The following is a 13,305-nucleotide window of genomic DNA, read 5'->3' as shown; positions in this document are numbered from 1 at the left end:
AAACAGATGGAAACTAATTCCCAATACCTGTCAAGTATGAAATCAAAAAGATCTGCACTACTGACAAAGCATGTTTGAAAATTTGAGAGGCATCATGTTGAGATTAAGCAGACTTTTCATACTTTTATTTTAATCTGATTGATTGACATAGATAAAATACATGGTAGTTTAACTTTCCTGTTTGTATAACCACTTCCCATCTAAACTAATCTGCAATTAAAAGAGAGGATTTACTTCCTACATCCACTTTTGGAAGAGAAAGGAACCACTCTGTGCTGGCAGCAAATTGACATAACATTCAACACGGTATAATGCTGAAATCTTCAGTATGATGTGGTAAGCCACAAAATAACATGAAGACAAATACCTTTTTGGCTTCCTTCCACTCTTTTATTTATTACATCCTTCTTTATTTTTCACTGGTGGAGAGGAAAAAAAAGTACATGTTTTAAAGTAGTTATGACCACTTTTAAGCGGTTTCAGGTTTTGAGACAATACTTGCTACGTGAAACATTAGCAGTAAATGCATAGAGTTGTCCATCTATGATTTTTTGAGTTACTCAAAGAGAGCCTTCTTTCTAAAAAGGGAGGTCAGAGTGATCTGGGAGAGGGATATTTTTATTCCTGCAGTTTTTCCTGTAAAGGTAAAATACATGTTCACAGTCCAAGGTAATGTGCTGTAGTCCAGGTTTCCACAGCACAACTTTGCTGTTTTTTTTTTTTTTTTCTACTTCCTCTTTCACAGCCCCAGGACTTTAGGCCGGGAGCTAAGGATTCCTTTCCTAACTGTTCTGCCTGTTCATGTTGTCTAATAAAACCCATAAAGTTTGGGCAGGATCTGTTTCCTGTTTATATAAACAATCCAAGATGTTTGGGCAAAATTGTCCAGTATGATTTTTCAGAGTAAGTACTGAGTAAAAATTGGCTGTGACTTCTTGAGTTTTGGCTTCCAGAAGCATTGCTACATTAGCACTCTCCTAAATCAAAATCAGTGGTAACAGCTGTGGGACACTAGCCTACCTTCAGTGTTCAACTTCAGGTCCAGAGCTTTGAAAGGAGATGGAGTTTGGCTTTATTTGGTCACTGTTTATTGTTTGAAATGGCATGACTAGGACTGAGTGGAGTAAGTCGATGCTCTGTTCCCTGTAAATGACTGTAACTGTGATGGACAAAGTGCTGCCCTGCAGGGGTGTGAGGATACAGTGTCAAAGCAAGGGGTTCTGCTGGTGGGAGCAAGGTGTCCCAATGCACCAGCAGTGGCTGTGATGTTCCTTATAAATTCTCATCGGGCTGAACAAAGACACTGGACCACATGTCTGGGAACTCCTGTACTTTGTTCTGCAGTCACCATAACTCCAGCACCCAGCCCACTGCTTAGACACGAAAAGTGTTGGCTCACAAACTCTTAAATTCTACAGTAGACTTCCACAAGCCCTTGGATTTTGTACAGTACACTTCAATTAGCTCTCAGCTCCCACAGCAACCTTCTCAAAGGTGCTGGCTCACAAGCCACAACACACGGCCACAATGTCCCCACTCCCACAGCAAACTTCAGTATGGAGCCTGATAGCCATGTGTGGCCCGGGCAAAGCAAAGAAGGAGAGAAATAAAGACAGAAAAGGGAGAAAGAATTAAGAATATCAGCAGTCCTTACCTCCAACATTGATCCTGCCATGTGGGTGGTCCAGAGCTGGGGTTGTGAGGCAGGAGTGAAAGAGAGTAAAGGGGCTCAATCCCTTTTCTTTTGCACACCTCGTATGCAAACTAGATAATTCATGCATTTTATTCACCTGTACAAAGCCAGCCCTTAGAGCCCTCCTCCAGGAAGTGAGTTGAGGGTGGGGGACTGAGCAAGGGTCTCAAAATGAGCAGTCTCAGAGCAGTGCTACACCACCTGCATGGGACCCCCTCCTCCCATTACATCTTTCCTGCCCTAACAGTCAGAAGGTTTGACCCAAAACACACTTATTTCTGGTTCTTTCCCCAAGGTGAGTGGCCGAGAGCCAGCAGTAACAAGGCTGTGACATTTAATGCTCAGTCTGTATGGTCTGAGGAAAAAGAGAGAAGAATGCAGTACTTATCTAGGCAAACTAATCTGTCAAAAAAGAGACAGATTTCTGCAGAGAGCTTTTAAACTCTTGCCTCTGTCAAGTGGCACCAAACTGACCTTTGTACAACTCTGCAGCTTTTGACTCTTGTATACTTTCTGTGCTTAAAGTAAAGCAACACCTCTTCACTAAAATAAGAGGAAATTGTGGCAGAAAAAGTTCTGGATTTTCACTTTAATCTTTTTTGCTGAAATACTGATAATTTACAGAGCATTATTAACACTAAGGTTTTTTTCTTTATTAAACTTTAGTGAAACCAGCACTCCAAAAGGAAGATTGTATTTTAATTCTTGAAATAAATCCATTGCATTGCAGGCACACTGCAATCTAAGTAATCAATTTTTTTTTTTTTAGAAAGACTCGCGTTCTATGTTATGTAACATTGAAAGAGATTTTAATAATTGCAGTCTAAAATATGCTTTAACACACATCCTGCCAGAATCTGGACTCAGAACAATGAAGACAAGCTGTTCTTAGGCATAAAAGCAAAATTCCTTTGTCAGTCAGTAACATTTCAAGCAGAAATCCATTTTCACAACTACATTACTTCAGAAAAAGTACAAAATTAAAAAGAGAACTCAGGATGCATGAAACAGAAAAAACATTAAATTGCCAACTAGTGAGTCTGAAGCATCAAATTTTGTAAATTTCAAGTTAAAATAAGTTGAATCCCCCCATATTTTTTTTAAAGAAAAAGAAAATCCTTCCTTTGCTCCACAACATCTAAAATGTTTTAACTAATGTTAAAGGAAGACATTTTTACCACTACCTAGCAGACATAATAAGTACCAAGGTACATGGAGTACATCCTTTTTCCTTGAATTAATACTAAGACTGCAGAGCTTCTTTATTTTCCTGAAAGAATAGTCCTTTTGCAGCAAACTACTTCACATTTTGTGACCAGGGGCCACAAAGTCACACTTCCAGGCAGCTTTCTTGTTATAAGTGTGGAGTCACATCTTTGATTCTGGCTTGGGAAATGGATTTAGAAAACAAGTGACAATGGCAAAAGTCTACTTTGCAGACTGTGCAGTCCTTCCAGCAGGCAGGAAACTGCTCTGGTGTGTTTTCTATGCAGGGCTGTGCTCTAGAAGTGTGTTGTCTGTGTAGGGCTGTGTTCAAATGTGAGGCCACAGGGTTGGTAAATCTCTAATGCCAGGGAGTGTAAACAGCAAAAGTGTATCCGTGTAGAAGCTAGTTCACATGCTCTGCCTGTTTTGATAAAAATTAGGATATTTAAATTTTTTATTTTAAGCAAGTGTTTTGATTTTAAACAAATGATTTAATGCATTTATAGACCCACAATATCACTTTTCAACTGAATGGAAAACTCCTTTGAAATGTGTTAAAATTTGACTGTCACAAAGAATCAAAAGCTGGTTTCGTTGCTAGAGGTTATTTATTCTTTGAAACAATACCCAAAAGAATTGTGACCTCTGGAAATTAGATATATGTATGTAAAATGTCATCAAAACCTACAGGTTTGGGGTAAAATTAAAGGCTATTGCCATCATTTGGAGTGTCCTTAGTAAAGAGATTTTCTGGGAGATCAGATCACACTACTTGTTTAGACATTAATCTGACTCTATGCCTATTTCTGGTTACATGTAACAAAACCCCCATTATTTCCTTTTAATTTTGAGCCTGGATATGAAGCAATTTAAAATCCCCAAGTATATCCTAACATCTTTTTGCATCTCAATTAAATTTTTGTCTTAGTCTTGGACTCTTCACAAGTTAAAACAGTCACTTATTTAAGAGCTTGATGGCAAAACTAGGAAACTATTTTATTTACTTTGGGATCAGAATTTAGATTAACATATAATGTTTTTTACTGATGGTATGTGGTGAGAAGAGAAGCCCAGAGAAGAACAACATTTTTTCCACAAAATGAATTGGTAGTTTTAGTTGTTGTTTTTGTACTGGGATGATGTATTGGACACAAATAGATCAGCTGGAAAACAACTTAGAGAAGCTCATAACCTCACTTTTTCCTGCTGCTTGATAAGTATGTAAGTCTCCATATATAAAATCAGTGGGATTCTGCACCAACATAGCAAACAGTTCACAACTGACTGACAAATAGAAGAAACCCTGCCAATCCTACGTTCTAAACCAAAATATGTTGCTTATTTTTGTATTTAACATGGACTAAGCCTTGCATCAAAACGAAAAAAAAAAAAGCAAGCAAGCAACCAACCAACAACAACAACCAACCAAACAAAAAACAAAAAAATCCAAAACAACAAAAAGTATCTTCATTTGTACGTTTCTACTAAAGAATGGTATGTGTATGTTACCAAAGAGAAATATCATTTTGTCTCATTCTCTCCCTCACAGATTTGGAGTAATATATGGTGTATCATATTATAAACTGAGTGTTTGTTAATACCAGAAAAAAAAAGTTTCTTAACAATTATTTGAATAATGGAGTGTTGCTTGCTGAACTGTTCATTTGAAAACTCGTTGAGTTGCACAGTAATCACAGAATCTCCAGTTTTATTATCCTTTATGTCACTGAAAAATGCTTGCTGTTGTGTTGTTCTGTTTTCATTTTCATCATGTTCCAAACCAGAAATGTATCACTGTCTAAAAAATATGTTGGTAGGTAATAGAGAAAGGCAAGTGGAAGGTCAAATCTCTTGCAAACTGGTGAAATACATTTAAATATATAAATTTAAAGAGAAACCACATGTATGACCAGAGATAAACAATATATGGGTTGTAGTATAATTTATAAAATGAAGAATGTTACCATTTAGGGTGCCTGGGATTGTAGCATTCATGAATAAGGCAAAATTCCAATTGACTTGGCTATAGATGTGTACTGGATTCTTGGCTGGTACAGGTAAGGATGTCTGCTTGGATTTCCTCTGCTCGATCTAGTACCTCCTTTATTTGTTTCCACTCTTAACAAAAATACATGTACAAAACAAAAACTCCTCCCTGGGAGATGTGCCTACATAATGATTTTATCTTACTAATATTGCCATTGTTCCCTCAAATAGATCTTTCAATTTTCCCACCTACCATTTGCTTTATATTTGCTTACAAAACAATTTAGCGTGTTGTGAGCACTCATGTACATATGGGAAAGTTGGTAGAATGGTAAAGCAAGTGCTGGCACCATGCTTTGTTTCCTCAGGCTTGTAATTCTACTTCTAGCATATATCATATACCTATAGCATCTACCTCTATGTCTCTGGAGGCTGCTGCGGGCTCCCTTCAAAATCTTGTTCTGGCCCCATTCCTTGGTTCACAAGGATACATTCAGGGATGCTAGAACCATCCCTGAAGTGGCAGGAGGGATGCAGAGACTGTACTGCAGGTTGTGCAGGTTGATCTTTGTCACATGAAAGATAAGAGCTCAGATCACATCCTCAGCCATAAACACATGGCTTGAGGCTGTGCAGCCTCAAACAGCTCTGAGAGTTCAATCTTCACCCCCTTTTGGGAGAGCTCTCACAGTCAATGAGGCCATGGCAACTGCTTGTTGTACCTGTGAACCCATCCATAGGGCAGAACAAATCTGCCTTCATTCCAGTGTTCCTCCCATGTGAACAAGGCAGAGACTTGAACTTGTGGTTATATATTTGTATGAGATTATATTTGTCTACTACAACACCACAGCTGCCCAAGCTGTCTCTGGCTAGCTCTCCAGAAGAAAGGCAGGCAGATCAGCAGGGTCCATCTGTAACATGCATGTTACTGGCTGTGTACGTAGTCTGTTCTCCCCCAGAATAAGTATTTGCTTCTGAAGAAGTCTAAGCAGGCAGAAATTAAATGCTGGAGCTGAGTGCAATATTTTGAGAATCGCTATTAACTTATATTACAAACTTTTTGTCAAGATGTGCTGCTTCTAGAGTAACCTGGGCTATTGCAAAGAACAAAATAGATTTGCAGATTTAGGGAGGTGATTCTGCCGCTCTACTACCCTCAGCTGAGACCCCACTGGGATTGTTGTACCCAGCTCTGGAGTCCCCACCACAGGAAGGACATGGACCTGTTGGAGTGAGTCCAGAGGAGGCCACCAAGCTGATAAGAGCTCTCTTGCAAGGAAAGGCTTAGAGAGTTTGGTTTGTTCAGCATGGAAAATGCTTTGGAATTACCTAATTGCAACCTGCACCTAAGGGGAACCTACAAGGATGGACAGAGTCTATTTAAAAGGGCTTGTAGAGACAGGAGAAGGGGGAATGGCTTCAAACTGAGAGAGAGTAGGTTTATATTAGACAATAGGAAGAAATTCTTTACTGTGAGGGAAGTGAAGCACTGGAACAGGTTGCCCAGAGAAGCTGTGGATGTCCCATCCCAGGAAGTGTTCAATGCCAGTCTGGATGGAGCTCTGAGCAGCCTGGTCTAGTGGGAGGAGTCCCTGATCATGGCAAGGGAATTGGAACTACATGGTCTTAAAAGTCCCTTCCAACTTAAACCATCCTTTGATTCTATGAAATTATATCTACTACTACTAAACTCTTCTTGAGGCCTTTTGTAGGATGCTCTGGTGCTTCAGATAAGACATTGACTACTTTCAAATGTGGTTGTAATAATTTTAAGGAATTTTGAAAACCATCAGTTGAGAATATAAAAAACCACAGCTGCATACATAATCTGGCTGGGACTGAAGTGGAAAGATGTATATTTAGAAATAATGTGATTAAAAATGATAAACATTCTCATACTTTTGCCACAATCAGGTATCTTCAAACCATCAGCAAACAACTGCAAGACCCACTTGCTACTGCTTCCCTTGATCTTTGTATGTGCTGCTTTTAGTTGAGTCCTTTTTGAGCCTGAAGGGACAGCTGTGGCTTCACAGTGGTTCTGTGAGTTATTGAGATTCAATCAGCCTGTGAAATAAAGGCCACAAAACCAAAGGAGAAAGTGCCCCTCTTCAGTGTGGGGCAGAATTATTGCCTTTACCAAAGTGTATGATACGAAAGTAAAATTAATTGTAAAATTCAATTGAGATCAGTGCTGAAGCTCAGTGAAACCAGTATTTCACTGCAGATGCTTAACAAGACAGTTTTTCTATTTCATTGCCTGGGCCCTGCACATGAACTGTGATGCCATTTGCCTGTAGAGCAAGTGTTCTGGGAATCTTACTTACAACTGCTGCAAGAGCATTGGTTCTCTTGCTGAATAAATACAGACTGATATTAAAAAATCCAAAAGAAGGTGATATATAACCACTGCCTTTTTACCAAAGGTAATAAAAGGATTAATTTAATGAACAAGGAATCTTTAGCAATCGGTATATTTCTGGTATTCATCAACAATACACACTATATTAAAAAATTGCATCTGAAAATCCTATTCTTTATGTAAAAAAGAAGAAAAAACTGCTTTAGCATAAGTAAAATCCTCAGTGAGAAGAAACCGTATGTTACCAACCTTTCAAAATCCACATCTTTGGTCTTTTCTATGCTTCATTCCATTAATCTTGCCTTTCTGCAGACTGTAAGGAGACTGGGATACTTGTATTCAAGAATCTAATTCAGTTTTCTATTCAATTGGGATAAGTATCCAGCAGAAGGGGGACAGCCCTATGGAAAGCTCACCCAGACTGCTATTGTGTGGTAAAAAGAAGGCATGCAGATGAGGACTCTGCATAGAAGTCTTCTATAAGTTGCAGATGCTACTGCTTCCATGGAAAATTGAACCATTTTGCAAGGATGAGAACATCATCTTCACAAGTGCAAAGGCATGGAGTAGAGTGGCTTAAAAGATCATATTGAAAACAGGTGGATGTAAAATGTCTCTCGATAGAGATATAATGACAGGAAAGAAAAATGCTTCTATATCCAGGCAACATTCTTATTAACGAGCTTTGCTAAAGAATTTGGTATTCCTAGGAAAAGCTCCCCAGAAATCCTGGGTTTTGGTGCGGGTGCAGAACAGCTTCTCCACAAAAACTTAAGTGTATTCAAAGGTATAGGCAGACAGAACTGTGGAGGGACAGTGATGGCAGAACTTGGATGCCTACAGCTGCATGACTGGAGAGTGTTGTAAAGCAATCTGTATGACACATCTCTAGGTAAAAATCCATAGTTCTTCAGCAGAGAAGAACTTAACCTTCCTTGCACAGGTTAAGAATGGGGGAAGGTCTACTGTTTTCTTTATTAACTCTCAAACATTCTTTCAAAATACTACAGCTGGGTAGGTTTTTGTCTAGAAACCTCTGTTTTGGTTTCTCAAAAATGTGTTTACTGATCCATTGGGCACTGTGCACTTTCAAGATGACATTAAAATGGGCATCAGAAATCGGTTTCCTATTATCTGTGGGGAAAATGATGGGATGGAAACTTTGCTTTTAGTGAGCTTATTCAACTTTTCAGCGTGCCTTAGCCATGCACAGTTTTTCTGCATGGATGTAATTATACCCTGTAGTTTAGCTGTGGGTGTCTATTTGCATCTCTGCAGAGAGAGCACCTAGGGATGTGTGACACTCATGAAAGACCAATGCCCTCATCCAGGCTGGTGGCAGACAGAGCAAGGCATCAGGAATGCACATCTGGCATAGTGGGAACAAAGCTCTGTTTCTATTCTTTGCTACCATGAGTTGGAGATGGTGAGGAATTTTTTTGAAGTATATTAAAATATCTTTGATGACAGAAGCCAGTTCGTCAAGAAAAAAACTCTGTTCACAGAAAAACACTGGTCTAACTGAAGCTTCCCATGGGAATCTGCATTTCAGCTCCACCATGGAGATAAGAGGGCAATGACTTGATACTGCCAGGCTAGCTAAGGTGCTGGATCAAGCAGAGTAAAACTGTCTCTTGACTGTTCAATATTCCAGGTGAGGGCCATGGCATGCAGTAATCAATCTTCTGACCACCTGACTACCCATGCAGTCAGTGCACACACTTCTTTCTTACTTTAGTGGCAGCAATTGCCTTCCTTTTTATTTTCTCTTCATCAGCATTGGCCTCTGATGCCCTTTGATGAAACAAGAAAAGGGTATTATTTATCCAAAGGGAGAAAAGTAGCTCTTAAGAGAAGAGAAAATGGAGATGGAAAAGTCCTAAAAAGAAAATATTTAGATAACAAAACAACTTGCAGACAACGCAGACCCACTTTCCTGATTAATTTTCCTTGCTCTATCCACAAACATATATTTTGGTCCCTGTGGCTGCCCCAGAAAGGCTTGTCCTCCTATTCCCAATGATATTTTTTTTCTTTTTCACATAGGAACAAGCACAGCCTCTTCTTCAGTTTACAAGCACATACTATAAACAGAAATACATTGTAGGAGAAAGTAACCTCACTAACATATGCAAATATCAGAGAAGAATGTGAGGATTAGATTATAAATGGTAAGAAAGGGTTAGTAATATATGAAGAAGTAGTAAAAGCAGAAAAAGGGTGTTCCCACTGCTTTTTAAATCTGTCTTTAAATTATTTACTTGGCACTTTGACAGCTCACAATTTAAATTATTTCATTCATCTTAATATTTAATCACAGTTTTTAATTATACTAGTAACTTGAGGCGACTTCTTAACTCAGCAATAGCTTCATCTTCTATTAATAAATGGCACATACCCTTGGCTTTGACACTTACTTGCTGTGAGTGTTTCGGCTTTGGTAGAACATGCAGTTCAGGACACTGTTATTGCATCTTAAATCTCAAATCTCCTTAAATTACCAGCACAGCATTTAACCCTGATGATAATAATTTAGCATAAAAATGTTCAGTCTTTACTGTAGTTCTCAATGCTACTGTTGCTAAAATTGCAGGAGATCAGAGAACAAGTACTTATAAAAAAATCTTATTCCAAAAGATATTCTTCCAGATGATTTTTCTTCTCAGTCTGCAGAAGAGACAGTCTGGTACCTGAGAGCTGTGGGTTGGAAGAATGTTACATCTCCATGTGTGGCTGGCAAGGTTTGGGATGAAGGGCTTGGGGGTGTTTTTTTGAGCTGCATGCCAGATGAACTCCCTTGCTGGGGTTACAGGGCTCGTGTGGCACTGGGCGGCGTTGGTTTGGAGGCTGCTGGGGAACAGGGGCCATCCAGCCCTAACCCACCAGGGAACATTAAAAGATCTGGGGCTTGCTGAGCTATCTACTCTCCCCACAGCTCTCTGACGTCTATGTGGCTCTGTGATGGCTAGGGAATGTGATTTATGGGTTCAGGAAAGTTGACCATCCTCCCCCTGAGCCTCTGAGACCAAACTCCTGTTTTTGCAGGCAGCATGTCAGATAAATATTTTTTCTATAAATTGGCCACCCTCTATTTTACAATGTTAAGTTTTTGTTCTAATCCTCCTTGAGACATTGCTCCAAAAGTTGGCTCTTCTCTCGCTTTTTGTGATTTCCAGCCAAAATTTATTCACAGAATAAATTCCAATTTTGTTGCCAACATGGTTTCTTAGCTCAAAAAAGACTCTTTGATTGATCTACACACAGCAATCAGAGTCTTCTCAGCGTTCATTTTGCCAGACTAAATGAGCTGAGCTCTTCCAGTTTCTTTTGACATGATTCATCTAGAAATCTTTACTGTTCCTCTTTGGATTAATTTTTGTGGATCACTGATGACTAGAACTAAGTGCACTTCTCCCACTGACACTTCACCAGGGTTGGCATACAGCACTCTGATGGCACTTGCTGGCCAAACCTCACTTCCTATGTACTACTGATACTAAGAAAAATACTCAGTATGAGCAAAATGGTGGATTTAACAGAACCTCTAATAAATCTGGTTAAATCAGAATACAAGGGCTGAGCTTACTATGTGGCATATCTTTGTATTTATACAGTGTTAACATGAGGATCAGGAAACAGGACACAGTGACCCACATGAGTAGTGCTATTTGTAGGTCATCTGAAAGGATCAGTAGCCCAAATGTGTGATGTTTGGTAGCTGTCTGCTCAAGGAGCTGGCCACTTTGGGTTCTATTCATAATGTACTAACTCTCCCCATCCACTTATTGGAGACTTACTGCTCGTAAAAATTTCTTTCCTGTCACCTGTGGCCATAAAGATTATCTTAGACTCAGGCTGAAGCAAGGACTTAAGCTCAACTGGACCCTGAATAGTCAGGGGAAAAAAAAAGAAGTGTAACATTTCCTGTGCAATGTGTTGCTTTGAATCAAAACAGATAACACCAAGAGGAGGAAGAGAAGCATCAGCTTCCATTTCATCCAAGCTCCAGTGTTAAATAGCCCTGCTAAACATTTCTTAGTTTGCCTGTTAACCATAAGAAAGATTCATCAGGGTTATAAGATCCAACCTAGGCAATTGCACTAATTACCACTAAGAGCACTCTGTGGTATCTGAGGAAGAAACAGGAAAAATAGCATGCATTTGGTGTCAGAAAAGCAAAAGAAAATGTGAGGGATGAAGGAGTTGGAATAGCAGGTAAGGACTACAGCTACTGCATATGGACTTTTCATGAAATTCATCAGACAGAGGGATTAAAGAAATGTTTTTTCTCTTCAAAAAGAAAAGTTTCCAAAGAGCGAGGTGGGCAAAAGAGAGCTACTCTTCTTTTTCCATTAACCTCAGGCCAGAGGCAGTGGATGTAATTTAATAACCTACAATTAAAGAAGAGCAGTATAATTACCAGTTTGTGATAAAAAAAATGTCAAGAGAGCCACACTCTTTGAAAGAATGAAATTCTGACAGGATTAATTGCAAGTAAAATACTCCAAAGAGAAATTTATTTAATATTGTAAAAAAAACCAAAACAACTCTGACTTTTGCTGTTTATGGGATCTAAATTTTGAGATCAGATTGCAGTAGAGAGATCAAAATTGAGTGAGAAATATGGAATGAGATTCTGACTCACATTTAGAAGCAGCTGTGTTAGTGTGCCAGTCTGGAGAACACTTTTGGATGAGAATGCAAGTTTTAGAAAGAAAAGAGGTGATGCTACAGAAGATTGGGCTGACAAACAAGTCTTAGTAAAAAAAATAAAAAGGGTTGACAAAGTAATTTAAAACCCCTTCAACAATTCACTTCTCATATGGGGCAAATTTCTAAAAAGTAATGTGAATGTTTCAACTTGTCAGAACAAATGGGAACAAAGCAATGCCTGGCCTTTGATTGAGCTACCATTTTGCAAGAAAGCTATCTATGGGAAGCTATACCTAAAAGGAAATTAAGTGTAAGTATTCTGCACAGCAAAGAAGCTTTTTCCTTGGAGATTGCTCAGATTGAGCCCTATTTGAGATGACTGAAAAGTGCCCTTGAACATGAGTGGTATTGTTGCTTATAAAGTAGATATTGATACCCAGATCAATATGAAACCTTAAATCAATTTGGAAACAAAGAAAAAAGCCCAGGTTGTACAGTGACAAAGTCAGTTCAATAACAGCTGTGTACAAACTAAATGTAATTTCATAGCCTTGAAAGTAGAATTTTATTTATTATTGAGGAAGACAGAAGCTGGAAATATGTGTGGTGCTTCTTCTCCTAGGGAGAATGTATAAGTTGGAAGGCCAGAACCATCTGGAGATAGAAAGAAAAACAGATTAGAAAACTCCAAACTAAATTAAGAAATAGGCAGCAAAGGAAAATTAGGAGGGAAATTTCACATACACACACACACAAAAAAGAAAATTAAAATTGTCATTATGGTTGTAAAAGAACACTGAGAAAAATGTAGAATGGAAATTGCAAGTATTTAAAGATGTGCGTTATGAAAGAAACTTCCTATCCATAATCATGATATCCTTTATAGGTTTTGAAGATTTTAGAAACAAATGTCTGTTACAAAGGAGAAAAATGGCCCAGTTCTCTCAGTGCACATTTACCACACAGAGATAAACTCCAACCTGTCAAAGGAAGCTCCTTATATAGTGTTTTTCTCAAGTCACTATTTTCTAGATCCCTTTGATAAAAATGAACATAACAGTACTTTTTCCACCTCAAAGAATTACTGAAACAGGGAGCGCTTCACAATGTTTAGCATATATAAGCTATTATAATGAGGCCAGTGCACGCATCTTACTTACCTAAACTTAGTAGTCTTTAGTAGAGAGAAAATTTATGTTAAGGAATAAATGAATAACTCACTTTGAATAATTGGCACTCTAAAATAATATGTGACTGTTTTTTGGCTTGATTCATACACTGATTTTAAATATGATGGGTAAGTGGTTTCTATCGTAGTTCTGCTTTATCCAAACCCAAGATGCATACACTATTTTCAGGCACAGTGTGTATTAGTGTTTGCCTTCTGTGCTTTCCTGCAGTG

General features: G+C 38.6%; 1 protein-coding gene across 2 annotated transcripts in view; it reads left to right on the top strand.

The window, feature by feature from the left end:
- The window catches only part of KCNK2 (potassium two pore domain channel subfamily K member 2), a 128,435-nt gene that overhangs the window by 26,535 nt on the left and 88,595 nt on the right, over nucleotides 1–13,305 (top strand). The gene's annotated exons all lie outside the window — the stretch shown is intronic.

The sequence above is a fragment of the Sturnus vulgaris genome, chromosome 3 (assembly GCF_052056855.1).
Source record: "Sturnus vulgaris isolate bStuVul1 chromosome 3, bStuVul1.hap1, whole genome shotgun sequence".
In the NCBI taxonomy this organism is placed as follows: Eukaryota; Metazoa; Chordata; class Aves; order Passeriformes; family Sturnidae; genus Sturnus; species Sturnus vulgaris.
This window is presented reverse-complemented; position numbering and strand designations above follow the sequence as displayed.